The sequence below is a fragment of the Salvelinus sp. IW2-2015 genome, unplaced genomic scaffold (assembly GCF_002910315.2).
Source record: "Salvelinus sp. IW2-2015 unplaced genomic scaffold, ASM291031v2 Un_scaffold1204, whole genome shotgun sequence".
NCBI classification, from domain to species: domain Eukaryota; kingdom Metazoa; phylum Chordata; class Actinopteri; order Salmoniformes; family Salmonidae; genus Salvelinus; species Salvelinus sp. IW2-2015.
Genome location: NW_019942777.1, coordinates 269,657 through 282,799, shown reverse-complemented (window position 1 = coordinate 282,799; position 13,143 = coordinate 269,657). Strand labels below are relative to the sequence as shown.

At 43.3% G+C, this 13,143-nt stretch overlaps 1 pseudogene; it reads right to left on the bottom strand.

Annotated features, from left to right (window-relative positions):
• The window catches only part of LOC112070029 (piggyBac transposable element-derived protein 4-like), a 17,544-nt pseudogene extending 5,661 nt beyond the window's left edge, over window positions 1–11,883 (bottom strand).
• Window positions 11,884–13,143: the final 1,260 nt, after the last annotated feature.

Below are 13,143 nucleotides of genomic sequence, written 5' to 3'. Positions count from 1 at the left end.
CGAGTCCAGTTCTCTGTCGAGAACCCAGTGGGAGGTTGCACAATCTGGGCCCAGTGTTGGGGAGGTTACATCACTCAAGACTGACACACTGCAGACACCTTCTAGAGCATTTTGTGCTCCACCATACGTTAGCGTAATACAGTATATAACTGAAAAAGTACCAAATCTACTGATACCATAGTGAGTTGTTGCACTGGAGGCTTTCATTTTTGTAGTCGTTACCGAGACTGAATATTAAGATAATATAATTCACATTTCACTATTATAAAATAAGCTTATTGACTTATTCAAACTGATAATGATGGTGTACTGAGCTTTTTTTAAACTGACTTCAATATATTAAGTCAGACTTACTTTCATTTAGTTATACAATCTTTTGATAATTTCCTAATGTTAAATGGTTGTCCAATTCCCCCCCCCCCCCATATATACAGTTGAAGTTGTAAGGTACATACACCGAGCCAAATACATTTAAACTCAGTTTATCACATTTCCTGACAGTTAAGCTAGTAAAAATGTATTGTCTGATCAGTTAGGCTCACCACTTATTTTAGAACTAAAGGCTAGTCGACAACATTCCGGTGAAATTGGAGGGCGCGCAATTCAAAGAAATCGCATATTAAACATTCATGAACATACTTGTATGTTATATAAGTTAAAAGCGCAAAATTTTTGTAAATTGTAACTGCGTCTGTCGATTTACAATAGGCTTTAACAGCGACAGTATACCATGGATTGTCCGAGATGGTGCCCCCCATCAACATGTTTTTCAACGCAGCACAGGGCTTCACAAAAACACATCATGGCGATTTTTAAATTAAAATCACTTTTGAAAGATCTTCCTCTGTTGGCAATCCCAAGAGTCACAGCTACAACATGAATGTCATTTTGTTAGATAAGATCCTTCTTTATATCCCAAATAAGTCAGTTTAGTTGGTTGCCATGATTTGAGTTATCACTTGTTCAAACATGCAGACAAAGGATCCCAAAAGCTACGCCTAAACTCGTCCAAAACAACTCGAAACCTTCTATTAAATCCTCATGCCCTTAAAATGAAAATAAACTAATTATTTCATACTGAAAGTAGTATGGTCAATAGGATAGTAAATTTGTAATGCGCCCTCTTCTTCGCCATGCCAAAATACTATTGTTTCTGTGGTCTCGACACAAAACTCCAGAATTATTACTTGTTTTTGATAAAACAAGCCTGAGAAACCTTGAACAAAGACTGACATCTAGTAGAAAGCCGTGGAACTGTAATCGTGAACTAGGAATTACATAGGACCCATAGCTTTCCATTATAAGAGCCAAGGACCAAAAAATAATAATAAAATCTGTTATTTCTTTTGATTTTGTCGCCTTTGATAACAATTGTGTAGTCTCAGACATTATTTTAAAGCATTTTAGGAAACTCAATTGCTACCAGATTTATGGCATAGCCTGCTTCTTGGGCCGGGAGTAACAGGCAGTTGTTACTTTCAGCACGTCGAGTCAGGCGGATATCTAAAAAGGACCCTAGCCCTAACAATGTGAAAGTCAGGAATAATAGAGAATTATTGATTTCAGGGCTTTATTTTCTTTTCAACCATTACCAGTGGGTCAGAAGTTTACATGCACTCATTTACTATTTTGGTAGCATTGCCTTAAACGAATTTAATTTGGGGTCATAATGTTTGGTGGTAGCCTGCCACAAGCTTCCAAACAATAAATTGGGGTGAATTTTTTGGTTTAACTGAGTCAGGTTTTGTAGGCCTCCTTGGCTCGCACACGGTTTTTCATCTCAGCCACATTTTCTATAGGGATTAAGGTCGGGCTTTGATGGCCAACTCCATTCCTGACTTTCGTTTGTCCTTAAGCTTTTTCCACAAACTTTCGAAGTATGCTTGGGGTCATTGTCATTGGAAGACATATTTTTGGCGACCAATGCTTTAATTCCGTGACTGATGTGCTGATGTTGCTTCATATATCCACATTTTCCATCCTCATGTGCCATCTCTTTTTTTGAAGTGCACCAGTCTCCTGCCAGCAAAGCACTCCCACAACATGATTTGCCACCCCCGTGCTTACAGTTGGGTGTTCTTCGGCTTGCAGCTCCCCTTTCTTCCAAACATAGTGATGGTCATTATGGCAAACAGTTCTATTTTTATTTCATCAGACCAGAGGGACATTTCTCCAACAAAGGTGAGGTATCTTTTGATACCGTGTTGCAGTTGCAAAACCATAGTCTGGTTTTTTTTATGGCGGTTTTGGAGCCCCAGTGGCTTTTTCCTTGCTGAGCGGACCCTTCAGGCTTATAGTTTGATATAGGACTTGTTTTACTGTGGATTATAGATAACTGTTGTACCGGTTTCCTTTCAGATTTTCACAAAGTCCTTCTGCGTTCTGGATTGATTTTGCACATTTTCGCACGAACGTACGTTATCTCTAGGAGACAGAATGCGGTCTCCTTCCTGAGTTGGTATGATGGCTGCGTGGTCCCATGTTTATACTTATGCATACTATTGTTTGTACAGATGAACGTGGTACCTTCAGGCGTTTGGCAAATTTTCCCAAGGATGAACCAGTCTTGTGGGCTACAAATTATTATAAATTTTGATTAATTTGTTTTCTTGAGGTCTGGCTGATTTCTTTTGATTGGTTCCATTGTTATCAAGCAAATAGGCATTGAGTTGAAGTAGGCCTTGAATAACATTCCACAGGATACACCTCAATGTGACTTCAAATGACGGACAATTAGCCTATCAGAAGCTTCCTAAAGTAAGTTTGGACTGCGGTTTTTAAAAGGCCAGTTCAACTTAGTGTATGTAACCTCTGACCCACTGGATTGTGATGCAGTGAATTCTTTCTGTAAACAATTGTTGAAAAATGACTTGTGTCATGCACTAAGTAGTGACCTAACCGACTTGACAAAACTATAGTTTGTTAACAACAAATTTGGAGTAGTGAAAAATGAGATTTAATGACTCCAAGTGTATGTAAACTTCCGACTTCAACTATACTGTGCAATAATATTACTACCTTATCACAACCCACAATATGATAAGTTTACTCCACTGTTTATATTTTTTTCCATTTGAGTTTTTTGTAAAACAAAAATTGATTGCAACAATATACCTGCGGGATAACTGTCAGTCTTTGCAGCCATAGTTTACGTTCAAGGAGATTTGAGATCGGCATCATTTCTCCACTACATTTGGTTTTAATGTCTGACCTAGATGATTTGTGTATGTATTGATGTAGGTGTGTGCCTTTTTTTGTTTTAGTTCTGTCTTGAGCGTTGTTCTCATGTTTGTGTGGACCCCGGAAGAGTAGCTGCTGCTTTTGCACATCCTAATAAAAGCCAAATGTAGCCTACTTTCTGGGGTCTAGGAGAAGACCACTAATTGTTTGTTTCTTATTTAATGGAAGTTTAGTGTATGTGGATGCCATTGTGTGTCCTGTGACTGTTAGATGCAGCCAGCGCGTACATTTCTAGATTTGAAAGATGATGACTAAATCATATTACATTTCAAGCATTGCGTTTTCAAGGAAACAGTTTTTCTCATGGGTAATAGTATTTTCTCAATCTAGTGGTTGAATGATATATTTCAGTTACTTACGACTCACCATTTGTCTGAGCCTGTGTACTGGTGATATTGTAGGGTAACTTAAAATCATGTGTCAGCAAAATGTTCTCAAAACTCCTTTCTATGCTTTTAACCATTGACTGTAGTTTCATGCATTTGTGCCATTTTTATATAAAAAAACATGTCTTGTAAATTTTCCATGCCAAATAATTAAATTTGAATCACATTTGGTGAACATGAGTTGCCTATTTATCATTCTGTGTATTTTTCCACAGTTCCTATTTTTGCATTTGGTGACTCTTGATTACAGGAAATTCGTAAACATTCCTGTATACACTTGTCCATGGCTGCTGGCAGGACTGAAAAAGTGTTATGGCTAAGGGAGTGAGTACTTTTACATTTTAACTTTGATTCCTGATCTTTAGCATTATGGTCAGTGTGAGAACTGTCTATGGCTCCCCCTAAAACAGATGTCTGCTGCAGCCAACACTGACCAACCCTCCTAGTGCAGAGGCTGTCTTGGGTGTGAGATTTGTCACCAAAAAACAGCCTATCAGTATGTATTATTGCGGGAACAAGTGAAAACCAAATTAAGTTGAGCCTATACATTGTGAAGAATTATATAAGAAATCAAGGACTCAGGGAACAGACAGGAATCAGATTGGGAGACATTCTATAGGTCCTAACATAGGAGAGTTGGGCAAACAGTTTGGTCACTATACTTAAAATGTAAACATTGCATCTTAATATGAATGACGTACGTTGTGCCAAATAACTTTTCTGACACGTAAAAAAACTTTGCGATAGTCTGACACATCAACCATCGATAAATTTTATAAATTCAAAACACACACGTTCAAATTAAAATCTCCTCTTCTCCATCTGTATTCTCCACAGTATAAACCCAGAGTCTCTATCCGATGTCTGACATCAGTTAAGTATCTGTAAAATTGTCCCACTGTAGGTGTTTTCTAATCTCTATCAAGGTTGATTACCTGTGCAATATTGCCCTTTCATAAATGTAACTTGCCCACCTCCAGCCCTGCTCTGGAAAAAGAAAGACTTTCCCACAATCTCTTTTTCACCTGCCGAGTTGTCAGGACTGGGCTGAATTGTGGGGCTGACATACTCAGATAGCTTAGATATCTACTGCAGCACACCTGTCACAAGTACAGTATATTTTAAATACTTTAAGCTACAAACATAGTCTGTTTTTTCCATTAAGAGCCCCAAAAATTGCAGTCTTTACAACACCTTGTCAGAAGCTAACTGCAGCATTTTCACCCATCTCACTTGTCGCCCATGATCTATTTAATAAAGACATGACCTGTTCCTCAACCACACGTCGTCACTCTACATCTGGACCTTTACATGACAGACACTCAGGGAGATTCTACTGACAATTGAGATGTGCCATAGTTGCTACAAGTGGACGACAAGCGGATAGAGCGCAGCCCTAATTCGATCAAAGAAATTAATTTCTCTTCAGGATTAAAAAGGATTTGCCCAGGTTTAGATTGTGGTCTTTGATTTCATGATGTCCGCGTAGCTAAGATTTTGAAAGTAAGATGTTGACATGATCAGTCCAATCAAAGCTGCTGTACATATAACGTGATTTTGATGTTCATTTTTATCTGTGGCCAATGACCTTACGCCTTCTTGGAAGGGCACTGTATAGATGTAATACTCTTATGCAGGACCCCAAAAGGCTTAAATGTTGATGTCTACCTCTTACTTAAGGACTTAAGACTTGCGTGGTGTGTAGTGTCCCCATGAGGTGACAGAAACACTGAGCCAATGCTTCCTATTTTTCTTCTGGCTTGCCCAACACCACCTCCGAAAGCCACTGACCTAGGCTGAAAACACTCTGCAATTTTGGAGCAGCCTTTACTCAAGAAAAACCAAAAGAGACTATGTTTGTATTGCGCTCATTGACTCAATTGATATACCACTACTCAAAAAAAGTAAAGGGAACACTTAAAACAACACAATGTAACCTCCAAGCAATCACACTTTCTGTGAAATCAAACTGTACCACTTAGGAAGCAAACACTGGTGAACAGATAAATTTTCAACCATGCTGGTTGTGCAAATGGAATAGACAAAAGGTGGAAATTATAGGCAATTAGCAAGACACCCCCAATAAAGGAAGATGATTCTGCAGGTTGGTAACACAGGACCACTTCTCAGTTCCTTGCTTCCTGGGGCTGATGTTTTGGTCACTTTTGAATGCTGGCTGGGGCTCTCACTCTAGTGGGGTAGGCCCATGAGACGGAGTCTACAAAACCACACAAGTGGCCTCAGGTGTGCAAGCTTCATCCAGGATGGCACATCAACTGGCGAGGCTGGGCAAGAAGGTTTGCTGTGTCCTTATGTCAGCGTGTGTTCCAGCAGCATGGAGCGCTACCAGGAGACAGGCCATACATCAGGAGCGTGGAGGGAGCCGTAGGAGGGCGACAACCCAGCGAGCAGGACGCTGAACCGCGCGCTTTGAGCAGGAGGAGCACTGCCAGAGCCCTGTGCTAAGGTACAAGTTGACTCAGCGAGGGCCCACTTGAAGATAGAATGAAGATATATATTTGCAATCTGGTTACATCCCAGCAGATGGCTCTATCGTTCCGCAATAGGTTTACATTCAAAGACGGCGGAGTCAAAGATGCAGAAGCATTACAGTCTGCTAACCATATGTAATACGCCGTTGATGCACGTGTCAGTTGTGAAGCCATGTATCATATTTTCTGCCCTTTTCAGAGGGTAATATTTAATCATAATGTAGGCTGGATACCAAAAGTGTGTGCACTCAAATCATATTTTTAATTATTATCATAAAAGACATACGCCATCACAATTATCACCCTAACTACAGTGTAGTACTAAACTATTTTATGCCCCCGTACCCCTTCAAAATTACACCTCCAGCTGCCGTTACCCCCTCGAGCACCAGGTCAGCGCACTCGCACAATGTTGTTTATTGCCATCCATTGAGTCTGCCACACACACACTACACGATAATTTATTTAAACATAAGAATGAGTCGTACGTTTGTCAAACCGCCCTGGTGGAGAAGTGGACAAAGAGACTCTTTATAGGACCAGGGAACAACTACAAATAGATATATCAATAATGTTTGCTCTTGTATTTAGCCATCTAAACATATAAATAATATTGTGAATAACTGAGAAGGGTGTGCTTTGAAAGGATGCATCATATTCCTGCGAATGTTGGGTTTTATTGGAGAGAGTCTCAGTCTTAAATCATTTCCACACACAGTCTGTGCCTGTATTTAGTTTTCATGCTAGTGAGGGCCAAGAATCCACTCTCACATAGGTATGTGGTTGCAAAGGGCATCAGTGTCTTAACAGCGAGATTTGCCAAGGTAGAATACTCTGAGCGCAGCCCAATACAGAATCTGGCAGTGGCTTCTGATTAAATTAAATGTTCACAGAACGCTTGTGGAATTTCGATGAGGTCTTTGTTCAGATATCGGTAAGTGGACTGGAGGCAGTAGATAGTGAGAAGAATGGATAACGAATCCAGTTGTTTGTGTCATCCGTTTCTGGGAAAGTAGCTGCGTAATTGCTCACCCAACTTACTCAGATGCTTCGCATATCAACATTTGACATGGATCCGTAAGCTTGGTTATTTGACACAAAAAATCATACAATGATGAAAGACCTGTGTGTTGTCCTTGTTAATGCAGACAGAGAAAGTGCAGGAAATCTAGTAGAGGAAATGTGAGGTGCCGGTACTCAGTTCCGTGAGCTCCTGCCTATAGTATTGTGTTTAGGTAAAAGAAAATAATGTCCCTTTGGAACACTGACAATTGTTTTTTTTTTTTTCACTCAATCTGATTGGGTGGACCTGGCCACCAAGGCCACCCTTGTCTACACCTATGGTCTGTTGATCACTCAATAGGTGAATGAACTTACAGCAGCCAAGGTGATAATGGCTAGGATCATTTTGCTTGTTTTTGCTGTTCTCCAAATAGCATTTTAAAGTTTATTTTATTGTATAGAAATGCAGTAAATGAGCTTAACTTTCCAAAAGAAATCCTGCGGGGGCAGGGGGGGACATTTCCCTTATTCCTGTCCTCACTAAAACTCAAACCCTGCTTACGGCCCGTAATGGGGATATGAATTGCTTCCCCTGGTCCTGTGGCCATTGCTAAGGTCACGGCATCATGGACTTTACCCAGAACGAATACATGTTTGCAAAAACCTGGTTGCCTCTGCAATAAGGCGAACACTTGGCCACAAGTGGATCTTCCACAAGACAATAACCTCAAGCACACATCAAATCCACAAAGAAATTATAAACTGATCACAATCAATATTGTTCAATGGCCATCTCAGTCTCCAGACAAACATTTTAGAAAATGGATCAGGGTTGTTATCCTTGCAAGGTGAGATATTGAAGGGTTTTGACAATTTTTATTTTTGAAAAATGTTTTCGACTTGATAACAAAATCTCTTTCTCTGAGCAATTGAGTTCTATAAAGTACAATAAGCTCAGTATTTGTATTATTTATTTTTACTACAGTATTTTTTTAACATCTTTGTCAAGGGTCCAATAATTTGTTTAGATTGCTATGGTCTGAAAAATAAATCTGTCGATACCATAGTAAGATGTTGCACTGTATGCTATTTAATTTCTACATTTCTATAGGTTTTATCAATAAGACTCACAATAGGTGCAGAGTTCGATTAGCCTGCTGGGGGACAAGGAGACCACAGCTCTGCTAAAACCATTGACAACTGCATAACATTTAAGGGATTGTAAACATTTTTGAATTGTTTGGTTGTAATATCATATCTCGTGAAGAGCATACAGTGCCTTCAGAAAGTACTAAAACCCCTTGACTATTCACATGTGTTGTGTTACAGCCTGAATTAAAATTCAAATATATATATACAGTGAAGGCGGAAGTTTACATACACCTTAGGCAAAAACATTTAAACTCAGTTTTTCACAATTCCTGACATTTAATCTGAGTAAAAATTCCCTGTTTTGGTCAGTTTAGGATCCCACTTTATTTTAAGAATGTGAAATGTCAGAATAATAGTAGAGAATTATTTATTTCAGCTTTTACTTCTTTCATCACATTCCCAGTGGGTCAGACGTTGTTTAAAATTGTTTAACGTGGGTCAAACGTTTCAGGTAGCTTCCACAAGCTTCATACAATAAGTTGGGTGAATTGCCCATTCCTCCTGGCAGAGCTGGAGAAACTGAGTCAGGTTTGTAGGCCTCCATGCTCGCACACACTTTTTCAGTTCTGCCACACAATTTTCTATGGGATTGAGGTCAGGGCTTTGTGATGGCTACTCCAATACCTTGACCTTGTTGTCCTTAAGCCATTTTGCCACAACTTTGGAGTATGCTTGGGGTCATTGTCCATTTGGAAGACCCAGTTTTGTGACCAACTGTTGGAGGAGATTTCAAGGTCTACACTTGTTTTGTACTAAATGCTGAAGACTTAATATAATGTCTCTAAACTTGTTGGTTCGTAGGTTCTGGAGACAAGGACAGCCAGATATTCATCTGGGTAGTGAGGATTTGTGGTATTTAACAGGTTCAATAAATTAACATCAGTACATTTATTCTGATTTCATTGATTTAATAGAATGGCAATTAGTAGTGATTTTTTATATATAGCTAATGTTAGTATCTAAAAGTTAAATGCACAATCTTTAAACAGTAATTAAGTTCATGTCAGATGTGAGTAATATTACCACACTACACTGAGTGTACAAAAAATGACTTAGCCTGACTAGGTAAATCCAGGTGAAAGCTATGATCCCTTATTGATGTCACCGTTAAATCCATTTCAATCAGTGTAGATGAAGGGAGGAGACGTTAACCCTCCGTCTCCTCGTATTGTGTCTAGCCCCGCGTCCTCCGGTCACTGTCCCGTCCTGGCTAAAGGCCCAATGTGCGCAAGTGTGACAGTATGCGTGCGTGTGAACAGCCTTTGCAGATGTATTCTTACACCTGCAGCACACGTGTGTTTCTTGGAGTCCTTCTTGGTGGGCAGAGCTGACACCTCTTCCTCTTACTTGCCCCGGTGGCCGGGCAGCGGCCGTGCCAGCGGCGGGCTCCTCGCGCTGTTGATCCGAGCCGCCGTAGCACTCTGTAGGACTTTGACAAGTGCTGACGCCGCTTCGGTGCGGGGAGATGCTGCTTCTTTGGATCAGCGGCTTCACAAGTGCCTTTCCCAGCTGCTCGAGGAACACCCTGCGCTTGTTCGTTGCGAGGCATCCAGTCAGGCTTGATCTCTCGCATTTGACAAAGGGTTGTAGGAGGACACGTCGAGGATGTTGTGGAGACGACCAGGGCCAGTGGGCAGTCATCCGTCTGCAGCTGTAGTGCCAACCACCTTGTCTAGGTTGTCCACGCCGCCCGTTGTTGTAGTCTAGGATGACGGCCGGCTTCCTGTCGCGGCGATCGCTAATGTCGCCTTCTGTGTGCAGCGTGCTCAAAGTAGCATGTTCTTGTTTTTCTTTGCCAGGTAGGACACTAGAGTGGCGGGGGCGTGAAGGCAAACCTGGAGGACAGGACCTGTCTGCCCTTGGACTCGAGCAGCGGGGCAGGAGCTCGGCCTTGTTCTTTTCTCACCGTGTCGCGTGTTTACACTTGCATCTTCCCAAGCGTAGCTGACTTGGCGTCGCAGGCCACCCACGACTTGATGCCGTATTTCGCCGGCTTGCTGGGGATGTACTGACGGAAAGGACAGCGGCCTTTTGGAAAGGGGAGAAAGATTAGCCTCGTTACTGTCTCATTGGGCCAACGGCCTTTTGTGTTACACATGCTGCTCTGCTGCTAGTGCTGCCACAGCCGCTGCTACAGCCGCTACGGCTACTACCTCTCTATAGACACGCACGGCACAACACAGGCACACACTCACGCACGCATTCACACACACACAGTACCTCTGAACGTGACCAGTTGCTCGTCCACCGTCACGTCAGGCCCCGGGTTGTAGAGGGCCGGCAGCCGCGCCTCCCACAGGTCCCAGACCTCTCTTATGGCTGCAAGTTTGTCCGTGGCGAGTCTTGCGGGTCTCGACTGGCGGTCGTCGAATCGCAGCAGCCTCGAGTACCTGTGAAAGATCTTGAGTGGCATGGTGCCTCGGAACACGGTCCTGCCGCTCTCGGCGTCCCACAGGCTGGCCGCGGCCTCGCCTCGGGACCTGTAGATGCCCGCTAGTATCAGCAGCCCTACGTAGGCGCACAGGTCCGTGGCGTCCATGGGTCGCCAGCCGTCGCCGTATTTTCTGGCCCCGTGCAGGTTCGTCATTTCCACAACTATCCCTTCTATCGCCGGTGTGACTTACAGGTGGAAGGCGGACACGATGTCGCGCGCCTGGGTCGCGGCATAGGCCGTGGGGCCCGGAGTCTCGTCCGGCCCGGCAGGTCGCGCGGGCCCTGCGGCGGCCGTAGGCCACGTGGGCCCATTCGATTTTGCCGTTTTTCGACAGCAACGGCGTCTCGCTTTGGTCCGGAGCCGAGTAGATCTCTTCCTCGTGTTGGTCCTCGTGCTCGCCCTCGGGGGCTTCCTCGGGCTCTCCCTCAGAAGAGGGAGGAGAATCCTTGTCGACCTCGCGGCGCTCGGGGTTGTATTCCTCCCCGTCTTAATCTTCCGAAACCCCTTCCTCCTCCTCCTCGGAATCTGAGTTTCTTGGTCCACGCTGGACAAGATCTGTTCTAGAACCTGCGCGGCCGTGAAACGAGCGGCGGGGAAGAGCGCACTTGGCACGGGTGGGGCGCCGGTCACTTTGTGTGTGTGTGCCGCTGACAATATTAGTATCCTCACTACGCCCGGCCGGCCGGCTTACGCGGGAGACCAAGACCTGAAAATGCACGAGGCTCGCTTGCGCGCGTGTGTGTAGCCGTGTGCAGTTGACCCACCCCACCCGAGCCACAATAACACTTGACTGCTCTCTAGCACACAGTGGAGCATGTATGGACCTGTGTAGTGGCTGGCAGGGTCGCTCTGACCCACGAGCACAGAGCGGGAGCCCTGGAAATACAGGGACTGGGTCGCTCTGACCCACCGAGCACAGAGCACAGAGCGGGGAGCCCTCCACACACAGGACCTGGGTCACCCTGACCTGAGGACCACGGGAGGGTTATAGAAGGATTTTGAGACAATTGAGACAATGGATTGTGTATGTGTACATCGCTGCTGGGTTTTTCATGCTCAACATTTTCCCGCGTGTATCAAGAATGGCCCACTCGTTTAATGCATTTATTGTTCATTAAAAAAATTTGGGGTTGCATATATGTATTTGTAAGTCTGTCACCATATAAAATACTCCCATGATTTCAAAAGTTATACCAATTAAGTTATGGCATGTGCAGTGTATTTGTTATTGCCTTTTGGAAACCAACTCACAAGGATTTGGAAAGAGTGAGTGTGGATGATATTGGCTAATTCATGTGTGGGCGTTGAGGGTCAGTGCACGCTGGGTCAAACAGTAGTTGAATCTCAATAGTTTCCTTTCCTTAATCTGAATTAATGTGGGTAAAAAACAGAACTGTTGAAAGCGAATACATCCACAATATTGCTTTCCTCTGTCCCATGTTTCAGATCAGTGCAGCCACTGAGGACTATTGAGATGCACCCAGTGAAGGAGGTTAGCTTCAAGACAGAGTTTGTATCTGTGGGTAGTCTAGCGTTCGACCCAGCACAAGCTCAGATCATTAATTTATTGTCAGGTGTTTTCTGTGAAGCTGTTTGTCTCAGAGCCTGACTTAACAGGATAGACCTAAAGTGTCAGCTAAAACTATCTGGAACTGGGACTGGACAAAGAGAGGACAGAGATCCGGTAAGAACACGCACTTGCTGGCACACACCACCCCAATGGATAGTAATCAAAAAACACAATCTTTTTCAATGTTTTTAAAATTAATTTGAAAGTGAATTGAAATATGTACAGATTAGTTGATCAACTTCAGGTTCTAGCAGTTACGACTGACTGACCAAGATTCATCAGTCATGTTGCTTCATTGTAAAAATACCAGTATTAGGAAATGAGTGATTATTTTTCAACATTCTATCAACAGGTTGTTTTGCTGTCAACCTTCATTATTATGAAATACTTGGCAGGAGTCCTGTTGCTCTTGACAACAATGCTCACTACAGTCTACAGTGCAGAGGTGGGTGACCCCAGTTGTACATATTATTTGAATATATTGGTGACACAATTTACAGGAAGCCAGAGCATTATGTATGTAGCCATATACAGTATATATGCTAATACTGAATCGCTATCCTCAGCAGTGGCACAATAATTCTAACACTGTATAGCTGTCCTCAGTAGTGCCAGAATGATTGTAATGCTGTATAGCTGTCCTTAGCAGTGCCAGAATGATTGTAATGCTGTATAGCTGTCCTCAGCAGTCCCAGTGCCGCTGTGACGAGGAGCGGTTGAACATAGAACCGAGCTCGGTGGACGACAGCTAACCGGCGTGCAGGGAGGAGATGATGGGGAACATCACCGCAGGTGACCTGCTGACCAGAGAACGCCAGGCCAGCCCCTCTTTCTCCACCACCTGGTCACAAGCTGAATGCTGCAAGA